Source organism: Vulpes vulpes, chromosome 15, assembly GCF_048418805.1.
Source record: "Vulpes vulpes isolate BD-2025 chromosome 15, VulVul3, whole genome shotgun sequence".
Taxonomy (NCBI): domain Eukaryota; kingdom Metazoa; phylum Chordata; class Mammalia; order Carnivora; family Canidae; genus Vulpes; species Vulpes vulpes.
In genome coordinates, this window is record NC_132794.1 from 2366474 (window position 1) to 2379590 (window position 13117).

Consider the following 13117-nt stretch of genomic DNA (forward strand, 5'->3'; position numbering starts at 1 on the left):
GGGAGCGTCCCTGGGCAGGTGCCCAAGGACCCCGCGGGCCAACACCTGCTGTCCCCACCCCCTCCGGCACAGCCCCTGTACGGCCCGCAGCTCGCCTTGCAGAGGGGGGCTTGCGAGCTGTTCCAAGGGATGGGCGGAGGCTTCCAGAAGCCTTTAAACAGGGCTGTGGCCGTGGAGAACGGCGTCCTGTCTCTCGGGCCCCTCCAGCCTCCCTGCTCCTGCCCGGAATACGGTTGTGACTGCTGGAGCTCCGGGAGCCACTTCGTGACGTGAAGGGACTTTAGGTTTGGGAAGCCCAGCTCTAAACGGCAGGTAAACCCCAGGGCCAAGCACTGGACTGCTCAGCCTAAAACAGACATTCCTCACCCAGTGCGACCCCGTCCTTCTCAACACACACACACGCGCGTGCACGCGGTCAGGGCGCACAGCCAGGCAGCCTGCCCGGGGCCCGGGAGAGCGCAGGCGCCAGGCCGGGAAGCTCTGCCGCCCGAGCTCGGCCCCCGGCGCGGGGGGCAGACAGGCCAGAGGACAGTTAAAATCAAATTCCCCATTCCTCTCCGAGACTGCAACTAGATGAAATTACACCGCGCCAGCAACTTATAAATAGAAGAAAATAGACGGCGAGAAATGAGCAGATTAAGCCCCGAGCCGCCAGGAGACCTCGGAGGAGGGAACTCGCTTTGCTGGTGTTTCTCATTCTGCCCACGCGGGGCTGAAAGTCGCGCTCGGCGTCTGCCGCGCGGTCCCCGGGGAGCGTCTGGCTCCATCCCTTTCTCACATCAGCTAAATCTAAGTGCAAACGCCGAGCATCTCGCTCTGGAGCTGGCCCTTGTGACGCTGGGTCGGTCTGGGAAGGGGATCCGGGAGGCACGCGGTCCCCCGGGGTCTGGACCTGGTGCGCACCAGGTGAGGACACAGGCGGGGACCCCAAGGCAGGCCGGGTCGGGTCGTCAGCCAGGGGAGGCGCTTTTCCCTCCGCACCGCGGCCCGTCTTGCGTGAGCTCACACGTTCACTCCTGCTCCACATCCAGTTGAGGTTGGCGCCAAACACCGGCAAACCGAGGGAAAGAAGAGATTAAACTTAAAAGATCCGGGGTATTGTCAGACGTCTTGCGGGGGCAGAGGGGGCACAGGAGGCTTTTTGCTGAGTGCCCTGTTCTGCCACACAGAAGACCGCGAGCGATGCTGGGATACTCCAGAGGGATGACAGGTGTCCTGGCGAGAGCCGGGGAAAGAGAGGCCGTGCCACTGGCCCGGGCTCACCCCCAGCCTCTGGCCAGGAGACATCTATTATGGGGCAGGACAGAGAGCCTGCCCCAGGGAAGCCTTTGGGCCCAGGCGCTAGGAAGGATCTAGAGCACCGGGCACCCAGTGGCATCTGCCCCGGTCCTGCCCGCCTGGTGTCCTTTACTGTTACGCTCTTCATTTCGAGGGGCACCTGGGTGGCTCCGTCCGTTGAGTGTCTGACTCTTGATTTCGGCTCAGGTCATGATCTCAGGGTCATGGGATCGAGCCCCATGTTGGGCTCCACGCCAGGCGTGGAATCTCCTTGAGACTCTCTGTCCGCCTCTGCCTCTCCTCCGCCCCAAAATAAAATAAATGAACTTCTCATTTTGAGAAAACAGTAGGTTCACGTGCCCTTATCAGAAATAACAGACATCCCTTACCCGGCCCCCGATGGCAACAGCTTGCACAACTGTAATACAGAGTCACACACAGGATGTGGACCTTGGGGTGGCCCGGCCTCCCACAGCCACACCCCCTCGACCCCAGGGCCACCCTCCCCAACCACCAAGCACCCACCCTTCCTGCCTCCATAACTCCGTCATTGTAAGGATGTTTGTAAGGATACATAATATTTAGGACTAATTTTTTTTTTATTCAGTTTTGTTCTTTGGAGACTTGTCCAGCTGGCTGTGTATCACACTCACACACACACACACACACACTCGTGCTCACACCGGCTCGCCCTCACACTTGCACACACTCTTACTCATACGTGTACACACACCCCCAAGGTCACATGCTCAGGCTCACACTTGCACACACGTACACACCTGATGCTCACACACGCATTAAGGTCTGAGCTCACACCCTGATCCCTTTACCCTCCCTGGCTTTGGACACTCAAAGATGAGCTTGAGGCAGGAAAAGACAAAAACAAAAGCAAAGCCTGTTGTCTGCCTGCTGTTTCCCGGCTTCATCTTTGCTTCTTTTGCCCGTGACTCTGGTGAGGCAGTCCTTGGGTTTTCGTTTTGCTTTATTTTTACTTCTTAGGCAATAAAACTCGTTAGCTCAGCACTGAAGCCAGGACAGGCATCTGAGGACAGGAGTCTTGGCCGCTCCCCAGGGGGATCGGTGACGGCAGGCCTCCCCCTCTGCCGGCCCAGGCGCTCCCGGGTCTGCAGGGGTGAGGCCCCGCTGCAGGGTCCTCTCTTCCTGCCCCTCCCATCCCCTATGCCAAGGGCATCGCCTGGGCCTGCCCCAGGTCCTCTTGGGGCAGGGGAGGCCTTCATCTTAACAAAAAATTTAAGGTGGCACCAAAAACGCAGCAGTTGAGATGAATAATACTTTATTTCAATATTTAGGAAGTCAGATGCCAAAAAAACCCTAATGAACAAAGTATCAAAATTTTAAATGAAACCAGGGCATGGCCCCGGCCTAGCCGTCCCTTCTTACTGAGCTCCCCGACCCCGGCCCTGCTCCGGGGCACTGCTACCATATGGGGAAACCCGCTTAGAATGGACTCCGGAGGGGATCCCTGGGTGGCGCAGCGGTTTAGCGCCTGCCTTTGGCCCAGGGCGTGATCCTGGTGACCCGGGATCGAATCCCACGTCGGGCTCCCGGTGCATGGAGCCTGCTTCTCCCTCTGCCTGTGTCTCTGCCTCTTTCTCTCTCTGTGACTATCATAAATAAATAAAAATTAAAAAAAAAAAAAAAGAATGGACTCCGGAGGCCCGCGGAAGGCGCCCTCACCTCCTACCACTGTCTGCACCTGCAGAACCGACGACAAAAACACACCTTGAGGTGGATACTGCTGTAGCTACTGCACAGCCCAGCAAAAGGAAGGTTTCCTCTGCCCTGGCAACAGCCCAGCCAATGAGAGACTGTCGTGACTCAGTCAGCCAATGAGAGACGTCACAGCCCAGCCGACGAAGGACTGTCATGGCTACAATAAGAGGCAGCGGTAGCCCAGCCAATGAGAGGCCAGCCCAGCCCAGCCAATGAGAGGCCAGCACACTTCCAGCCCCCAGTTTGCTCCAATGGACGTTCCGTTTACAAGAGCCCCGCCCGCCCCCTTGCTCTATAAAGGAGCCTCCTCCGCGCCGTCCCCGACTGTCCACGGTGCTGCCCGGCTGGCTGCTTGTGGGCTGCAGCTCCGCTATTCCCAGATAAACCCCTTTCTGCTGGCGGGACAACTGGCTGTTGTACTTTCAGGGATGACAGCAGCCTGAGCCCCAAAGCGCCGGCGGGAGGACGGGCCAGGGCCCCGCACCCCCGCAGCGGGAGGTCTCCCCGACCCCCGGCCGTGTCGCCCAGGACACCCCAGGCACACACGGGTGCGCACGGCGGCCGCTGCAGGGAGCTCCCCGGCTGACCGCGGGCCAGAGCGGCGGAGGGACAGGAGCTCACACGGCAAGGGCGGCCAGAAGCCGAGGGCCCTTGCGGCGGAGTGGGTGACACGGCCGGACACCGGGCGTCTGCTCGGGGCAGCACGGAGCCCGCGGGCAGCCCCCCCCGGACGGTGACCGCCCCTGGGTGCCGCCCCGGCCCTGTCCAGTCCCTGGCTCAGCTGCACATCCGCGGCCAAAGTGAATGAACGAATGACACGGGGGGGGGGGGGTGTCTCTGTGGAGCTCCCACCAGGTGGGGTGGGCTGTGCTCTGGGACAGGGCTGGTGGCTCTCTGGGCGGCAGGGAGGGCACGGGGGTGGGGCCACTCCCAAGGGGCCCGAGGCCAAGGACGGTTTAGAGAGCACAAGGGGGTCATGGGCAGTGTCCCTACTGGGTTGGGCACCGCAGCAGCCAGGCTGGGGGCTGGAGTCCTGCAGGACCCCGGGGTCCGGCCCTTGCCTGCCCTTCCCACACCCGGTTCCACCGGGACTCGCTGTGCCAGTTAATTGCTATTCCAAGCGCCTTCGAGGCTCCTCGCTGCTTCCAGCTCAGTGTCCCACTATTTATAGTTGGCTGCTTAAGAGACACAAATGACTATTGTAACGCCGCCCTTCCATCTCAGACGCCGGAGAACACGATGGGCTGCAGCGCTCGCTAATGGACCTCATGTCTCTGGCGGGTTTGCAATAAAACTGCCTCTCTTCTCCCAAGTGATGAGCGTACTTTCAGGGCCTCTCCAAAAATATAAGTTCCTTTAAATAAACTGCTCAGTCGCGTTTCCTTGCGGGCGGACGCAGCTCTCCTCTCTACAAGGCCGCTGTGGCCAGGGAAGGCAGGTCGGCTCTGCCACAGGCTCAGAAGGCCAGGACCCCCCTCGGCGGCAGCGCCTCTGACTCCACGTCCACCTGCCCACATCCTCCCAAAGCGTGGAGGCCGGCCTCCAGCCTGCACCAGCAGGCTGAAAACAAGCACAGAACGTCAGATGGCTAACACTTGCCCACAGCTGCTCTGTGCCGCACGCTTGTCAATGCTTTACACGAATTAATTTACTGAATCCTCAAACAACCTGAGGCAGGTGCTACTGCCAATCCCGGTGGGGCAGACGGAGCCTGGCTCCCTCCCCCTGCCTGGAACCCTACAGGCCAGCACCTACCAGCAGGGCTGCGGGGCAAGCTCCTCCGGCCCTGGCCGGCCCTGCAGCTCCCCTGCTTGGGCCAGAGCGTGGCTTCACCCTTAAGCCACTTGCCAGGAAGCGCCAGGGTCAGTGGAGTTAGTACAGGCACAAGGACTTGAAGCCTTTGTGGGCGTGGCTACTCCTCTCAAGAGTAGGGGACCCTCCAGACCTGGGGGAGGGCCAGTAGGCTGCATGATGGCAGGAAGCTGGAGTCTGAGTGGGGCTGTGGGGGCCCCGAGCCCCTGGAAGGGCCTTTGGAGAGGTCTCCAGGATGGCCCTTCGAGACACTCCCTTGTGTGGGCCCAGAGGAGGGTGAGAAGACCCCGCATTTGCCCACCCGAGCAGGGCAGGGCTCCCAGAGAGGGAGGGCAGGCTCAGACTGGCCAGGAAGGTGCAAAAGGAAAAGCTGGAGCATTCGAGTTTGCCCCTGGGAAGATGAGGGTGTCCTCGGAAGGGTGGCTGGGCTCACCCTGGAGGTGGCAGGGTGGAGAGGGGCCCCGGGGACACAGCTGCACAGCCCCCTTCTGAAGGCCAGCGTGAGGGGGTGGGAGGCCAGGCCCAGCACTCCTCAGAGGTGCAAAGCCGGGCCCCCTGGTGGGCCCCAGGCTGCTCTGGCCCACCCCCGTCTCATCTTCTGTTCTCGTACTGGCTTCTGGCAGTGACCCCCCAGACCCTCCAGACGTCTCCCCTGCCTGCACCCCCCAGCCTCGGCCCGCAGCCCTCAGGTCAAGGAGCGAGGGGTCCCCGGGGGCAAGGCCAGGACAGGCCAGGTGGTGATGACATGGTACCTAAGTTGTCATTAGCGCTCCCAGCACCACGGCGAGAAATCAGGGAAGGTGGAGGATAGAGTAGCCGAGGAAATACATACAGGCCACGTGGGTCCCCTGCTGGGCATCGTGCGCATACAACCCCACCAGGCAGGGTCTACACGGCAGCAATCCTAGCTGCTGGGCCCTGGGGCGGGAACGGAAGGGACCCAGTGACCCCCCCCCCAGCACGTGCCGGAGCAGAGCCTGTCCACGAGGCTGGCATCGCAGCCCCCATCACGTGCACCCTCACCAGCAAGCCTCCCTCCTCAGCCTCTGCTGGGGGCAAGTGGGTGCCCAGCCCTGGGAGAGCTGCTCGGCTGCAGGAGTGGCTGGTGGCCTGCAGAGGTGGCACGGCTGCCCACCGTCCGCTCCCTGTCGTCCCACGGTGCGCTTACGCCACACCCAAGGCTCCAGCAGCTCCCAAGATGGCAACACCAGACCTGTTCCTGCTGCCTTGTGATGACGGGGATGAGCCCAGGTCACTGCTGGGGACAGATGTGCGGGGATGAGGCTGAAACGTGCAAGCCAGTGACCGGGCACCGATTCAAAAGGACCCTAGGGGGATCCCTGGGTGGCGCAGCGGTTTGGCGCCTGCCTTTGGCCCAGGGCGCGATCCTGGAGACCCGGGATCGAATCCCACGTCGGGCTCCTGGTGCATGGAGCCTGCTTCTCCCTCTGCCTGTGTCACTGCCTCTCTCTCTCTCTCTGTGACTATCATAAATAAATAAAAATTTAAAAAAAAAAAAAAAAACACAAAAGGACCCTAGGGCGGCCAGGAACCAGAGGCCGGGTGCTGGGCACACGGGGCTTTGATGTGCATTCAGGCTCCTGTGATAAAAGGTCTCTTATGTGACACAGGAAGCTAGTGGTGGGTGCGGGGAGGGGCCAAATGGCCCCCGGGGCACTGACTCACCCCCCAGCCCTCGGCAGGAGTCCCCCCACATAGGGCCTCCTGGATGAGCATAGAAAGCACCTCCCAGGCCTGCCAGGGAAACAAAATCGTCCCACCAATAAGGACCGCCCCCCTTCTAAGGACAGGGGAGAGAAGGTAACTTGGCCCGGCCAGCACCTCAGGGTCCCAGGTGTGGCACACGCCGTGAACGTGACCACCAAGTCTGGACAGGATCTCACACCAGGTTATAAAGTAGAAGAGAAGGCAACAGGAATGTTCCAGAACCAGGGAGCGTTGGTGGTTGGACAACCCAGATGCCTCTCGGGCGTATACTTTTCATTTTCTATTATGTGCATCTTGGTTCAGTTACCAAAAGCCCCAGGCTCTGGGTGTGCAGGGTGTGCCCCGAGGGAGACCCAACTGGCTGGGGGGGGAGCTGGGACCCCGCACTATCCAGTCCCAGGCCCTTTGCGGCGACCAAGTGGGAGTGGGAGCGCTGTCACACGTGGAGCCCCTTTCCAGAACTCTGCTGAATGTCTCACCGGTGCATCCTGACGCCACCTGAACGTCGCGTGCCCGTGACTGCACCCACGCCCACTAGCGAGGACCCTTCTTTCTTTGGGCTCTGTCCTGGGTGCTGGCACAGAGCCCTGAGTACGGCAGGCCCCAGGGAACCAGCGGGTGGCAGCCTGTGTGCCCCCCACACCGACCCCAACAGGATCTGGGTGACTTCTAGGGCCACCCCTGGGGAAACCCAAAGCAGGGCTAGTGGCCACCCAGCAGCTGGCATCTGAGGGGACACCCGGTCCCCCCAGGAGCTTGCCCCACCTCTTCCTTCCTATTGCAACCCGGAGACAAAGCTAATTCCTGGTGACACTTCATCTCTATATTTTCTTTGCTCTGGGACGTAGGGCTGTCAGGAGCTTTGGGATGTGGGGAGACCACCCCTCCTCTGCCCCACGCACACGGACACTGCCCGGTATCTTCAGGTAAAATGTTGAGGGGCGCCTGGGTGGCTCAGTCGGTTGAGCATCTGACTCGGTTTTGGCTCCAGGGCGTGGGATCGAGGCTCCTCCTCTCCCCACCACTTCATATCTGTCCTCCAAGGAGGAAAAAAAAGTTGAGCTTTGTGGAGCGGAAACCATGGCACAGGTTGTGTAAGGTGTGTTGGGGTTTGGGGACGCAAGAGTTTCACAAAATAAACTGCCTTCCACTTCATGTCAGAATCTGATCGCTGCTAGAAAAGGGAAAACCATCCCCAGAAGGACACTGGGAAGCACACGATTGTTCTCACAATCTGTGCCGGGGCAGGAGGCACTTTTACTCGAGGCCCCGGAAAGAACTGTTGGGTCCTGCAGGCCTCTGGGCGCGCTCCTCCCACGGCTGTGCCTGCCCCGCACTGACCTGTGTGCTCCCCAGTTCACAGGTCAGGTCCTGACCCTCCAGCCCTTCAGGACGTGACCGCATTTGGAGGTCCAGGGGATTAAGTTAAAACGAGGTCACAGGGTGGGTTTTAGCCCGATCTGACCAGTCCCCATGAGAGGAGGGGCTGAGGGCAGACACAGGGGGGCAGGTGTGTAGGGACCCAGGAGGAGACGGTCCTCACGCCCGGGTGAGGCCCCAGGAGGAGCTGGGGTGTCGGACTCTAGCCTCCGGCCCTGGGAGCAAACACAGTTGTTTGAGGCTGGGTCCCTGTGTCGGTGAAGACAGCCCCGACAGACGGACTCGTCCCTCCCCGCTCAGCGCCCCTGCGCTGGCCTCCCCGGCCCAGAGCACTGCCCCAAACCTGTGCCCGACTCACGGCCCAGCCCCTCCCCTTGCCCCACTTCCACTGGAACAGGAGCTCCTGGGCCGTGAGGCCCAGCACACGGTGGGCCCTCTGCGGAGGCTGATGGTCTCCATCCCGGGGACAGCCCCTGGCGCAGCCAGCGCCAAGCTCCGCTGGGCAGCTGCCGTCCCGGCTCCAGCAGGCGCCCAGGGCCTATGCACAGGGTCCTGCCCCTGAGTGAACCCCCGGCCATCGCCCGCTCAAGACTCATAATGATTCTAGAGATAGGGCCCCCCAAATGCTGCAGCCAGCCCTGCCTCCAGACCCCCACCCCTTCCAGACACGGCCTCCCCTGCCTTAAACAGCCTCACCAAGGCCTCACCCCCACCTCATGGCCAGTGACGGGTGCCAGGATGGGTGGGGGGGACAGGGATGGGCCCGGCCATGGTTCATGCTGCTCTGGAGCTGGCGGGGGGGGGGGGGGCTGCTGCGCCAGCCAAGCCCGCGTCCCTGCTTCTCCTGGCTGCCCTCCTACTCCCCTGCCGCCTCCGGGGAGCAGGGGGATGAGAATCCCCGACTCAGGCTCTGCTTCGAAGAGCCACCTCATCGCCCCGACGGGAGCACCCCGACCCGCTGCGGGCAGACGCAGAGGCCACGTCTGCCCCAGGCTGCAGGAGCCAGTTCACAAGAACCAGAGGCCCCAACGCCTTGCCCTCGCGGCCCCAGGTTCCAGTCCTGACCTCCCGGCTCCTCCCTCTCCAACTCGTGGGAAGCCCTGGGGAACCCCAGCCTCCAGCTCCTTTAGTCACACCGGTGCCTAGAGTAGACCCAGCCTGCGGGAGCCCTGGGGCCCGACCCTTCCGCGCCGGCCAGCCAGGTGTCAATCGCACACCAGCCGCCTCGCCTGGGCTCCCCACTCGTCAGGGTTTACCCCACGTAAAGGGGGAGACTTTGCTTCCTGCTTTGAAACCTCACGTCAGCAGACTGGACTGGACGAGCCGCCCCGCCCTGCCCGATACCCTCCATCCATGGGTCGTGGGCCCGCCAGTTCCGAGCCAGTGACCGGGTGGGCCCACGGGAAGGCCCCCTCAGGGACAGTCTCTCGGAGGCGGCGAGCGAGGGCCCGGGGAGCCCCGGCGCTGCCACTTGGTGAAGGGCAGCAGCCACACAGGGCCGAGCATGGAAGGACCTGCAGTGGCGACCTCGGCGGAGGCCAGCACCACTTCCAGAGCTCCCCAGGTGGGGGCCACTGAACCCCTCTCCTGCTTAATCCAGCCCCCGTCGGGGTCCAGTGAGTCGGAACATTCTGAATCAAAACATCCCCACTTCTAACCTGAGCCCACGGAGCGCCCCACCAACTCACGGAGGTGGAGCTTGTTGCAGTAGCTACAGGCGGAAGACCGCGACGACTGTCCAGCAAGCTGCCCGGGACGTGGGGTCGGGAGAGGACGGGAGGCCTGCCCCGCCTCCCAGGAGCCCCCGCACGGGACACAAAGGCAGGAGCCCGCGAGCCCCCATCCACCCGACGGGATGGATCTGGAAGAGAGGGTGTGTGTCCGCCTGAAGGAGGCGCTGCCGTCCAGACTGGCGCCAAACAAAGGAGCTCTGAGCAAAGGCCTCAGGCCGGGCTGATCTGGGAGCCCCGTCTCCTGGGGAGCACAGGGCTGAGAGGAGCGGGGGCCTGGCCTGGTGGGCAGGGGGCCCTTGGCAGGGGCAGGGAGGCCACCGCTGCTCCATGTCCGCGTGACCCGGGGCCTCCGGGCAGGACGGGACGTTCTGTTCTCCCACAGGAGGGCTGCCAAGAGCCCCACCGGCCAGACCGTCCCAGCCCCTCCCGGGGTGGGCACATCCCAGGCCGCCCAAGTGCCATGAAGGAAATGGGGCTCTGGGGTGCGCCTGAGGGGACGCCAGGGGCTGTTGGGGGGCCTGGTGGCTCAGGGAGCAGCGCCAACCCCGCCGGGGGCCGAGGACTGAGGCTCGGCCCCTGGGAACGGCCTGGCCCTCCAGCCCGGAAGGAGCTCGCCCAGGACTGAGCCGGCAGAAGAAAGGACAGGGCCAGCCACGGGCACTCGGTTACACGCTTGTCCCGTCTGCCAGGTGGCCGGGGCCCGTGCCCAACACAGGCCCATGCACCAGCCCTCATGACCTCCTACCTGCGCCCTGACAGCCCAGGGCTGCTGACCCCAGGTGCTCTGGGGCCGGAGGCGGGAGTTGCGCAGGGTGAGAGTAAACAGGGCAACGCAGCTGGGGAGGCGGGGAAGCTGGGCTGCAGACGAGGTGGGGTGATGAGGTGACCCATGACGCCCCTCCCCGCCCCCTGCCCCGCTGCCCGGCGCCACAACTCCAGGACCCTGGCCAGGGACACGAGCAGCGCTGCCAGGCAAGGCGGAGCCGTTTGGGTGTCCCAGGAGTTTGGGGCCATTTTCTGGCTTTAGTGAATTCTAACTGCGCCCCCCACCCCCACATTCCAGTGTTTTCTACCCCTTTCACTCTCTGGCAAAGCTCCCAGAGCAGGAAGTTTTCCAGGGGCAGGAAAGGGATGAGGCCAAGCCGTGGAGCGTAAGACCCAGGAAACAATGCCCAGACCTAGGGATGTGGGAGGCAGGACGCGGTCAGCCCCAGCCCCAGCGTGGGTGGGCCGGGCCTAACCAGCAGGCTGGGGTGCTGAGAAGGGGGGGCGGCTCTGATGGGAGCGGAAGGGCCCCGGGCACCCAACCGAGAGCTGCGGACAGCCCCAGGAGCAGAGTGCCCCAGGCGGCCAGCCAGCAAGAACACAGAGGCCCCAGGCCCCGGCTGCCAAGAATTGAATTGTGCCCACAACCAGCGAGCTTGGGGGGGGGGACCCCAGGCCTCACGTGTAGGGGCAGCCCTGCCCTCACCTCCACTACAGCCCCAAGAAACCCTGAGCAGGAGCCTACCGGCCGCACCCTGGCTCCCCACCTCCACAGGGGGGCTGCGGACACGCGGGGCCCTGGTGGGCGGGGACACATGGGGACGTGTGGGGACATGCCGGGCAGCCCGGTCAGCTTGCACGGGACAGAACAAGCATTTACAGAGAGGAGCAGAGAGCAGGAGGGAGGAAGACACAGAGGGAAGGGCTGACTGCACAGGGGCAAGTCGGGCTGCGGGGACTCAGGACACCCCCAGGCCCTGGGCCCCAGCGGGGAGCGTGGCCACTGTGAACCACCCAGGTCCTAATTCAGAACTCCACAGTTCAGGTTCCTAGGTGAGGTGGGCCGAGGTACGGAAGAGAGCAGGTGTGCAAGACATGTCCACAGTGTCCCCATGAGCCAGGCCCCGCAGCGGGCAAGGACCCACCACTGCCACCCAGGGCCCCCTCCAACTATGCAAAGGAGCTGGGGCAGGGGTGCTGGGTGCAATGGCTGGTGCCACTGACACACACCCCCGGGGCTGACGAGCCTGTGCTCCCCCTTCTTCCTGTCTCCTGTGCCTCTTGACAAACACACCGGGCAGCCTGGGTGTGCAAATGCGTGGCAGGGGCTGTGGCTGTGCCACACTGGCCAGCCCTGCGGTTAGGGTGCCCACCCCGGGGAAGGGGGTGGAGGTGAGGCTGGGACTCCGTCCATACTCCAGGGGTTCCAAAAACGTGGTGGCGGCAGCCGCAGGGACAGACAGCCCCGTGGAGCCTTCCCTGCCCTGTGTGCGGATGAGGACAGAGGCTCCCGGCAGTGAGGCACCCACCTGAGGGACCGGGGCCCTTTCCCTCTGCCCCCCTCAGACAGGAGGGTGCTGGCCAGGTGAACTCGAGCACACGCCCCCCAACCTGGCCTCCCACAGGCCCTGGGAGCTACACTTCTCCTTTGCCTGCACTGTCAACCTCTGACCCCATGAATCTAGAAGCTTCTAAGAGGTAGGCAGGGCTGCAAATCTGGCCCCACAGACCTCCCCAGGCCCAGATGCCAAGGGTGGGGGCTGGCCCGCCTCCACTCAGCTGTCGAGGTCTGCAGCCCCAGCCAACAGGGCCCCGGGGCATCCATGGCAGAGGTGCAGGCTCCTCCCAGGGCCTGATTCCCAGCCACCTGCATGGGGGGGGGGGGGGGGCGCAGAGAGGGAGCGCGGGGAGTCCAGCACCCGGAGCTCTGGCGGCTGCTCCTGCAGCCCCCGGAGGGAGGGGGCCCTCAGGCAGGAAGCCCCCCACGCCGGCTCCCCGTGGGCTGAGGAGCCACCTGGGGCCAGGACGGGGCGGGCCGCTGGGCTGCGCGGGCTGGGTGAGGAGCCATGCCCCGGGACACGCTCCACGCCCTGCCCACTGCAGGGGTGGGACGGGTCCATCCCGCGGGGCCCCTTTTGGGGCTCCTGGGCAGGACCAGATGGGGCTTTAGCCTCAGGCTGAAGGGGGCCCAGGGACAGCACCCAGGTGACTTGGCAGGGAGGGGTTAGGGATCCCATCCGAGGACCATGGGCGCCCCCAGGGGCAGCTGGTGAGACTGCAAGTCCCAGGGGCGAGGGAGGGGCCACGGGGAGGGGGTGGGGGAGTGTCCCCAGCGGTCACCCGAGGGGGCTGGGCCTCCGCCCTCCCTGAGCCCTGGCCTGCCCCTTGGCCGGGATGGAGGGCTCCATGCACAGGAGGCCGCCTCGGGGGACGGCCCGGTGGGGAGAGGACACCCGCGGGGTAACGCCGAGGGACTCGGTTACTGACAGACAGAACCGGCATGGTTCTTCCACCGTCCCTTCTGCAGAGGGGGGGGCGGCGGGGGATGGACAGAGCCAGGACTGGGGACAAGGGACCGGCGGGGAGGAGCTCGAGAGGTGCACCTTCGCGCACACGCCACGCTGCGGGAGCAGCCCTGCACGGTGACCTCGAGTGGACACGTCTGGTCATCACGGCTCAGGGCAGGG

General features: G+C 63.9%; 1 protein-coding gene across 2 annotated transcripts in view; it reads right to left on the reverse strand.

Moving 5' to 3' along the window:
* The window catches only part of AGPAT3 (1-acylglycerol-3-phosphate O-acyltransferase 3), a 133157-nt gene extending 123267 nt beyond the window's left edge, over positions 1-9890 (reverse strand). The window contains exon 1 of one of the 2 annotated variants that reach the window (XM_072739379.1): positions 9621-9890. The gene's annotated coding sequence lies outside the window, so the exon portion shown is untranslated. Of the gene's footprint in view, positions 1-9590 lie in introns of both variants that reach the window. The other variant, XM_072739378.1, reaches the window with a different exon arrangement.
* Positions 9891-13117: the final 3227 nt, after the last annotated feature.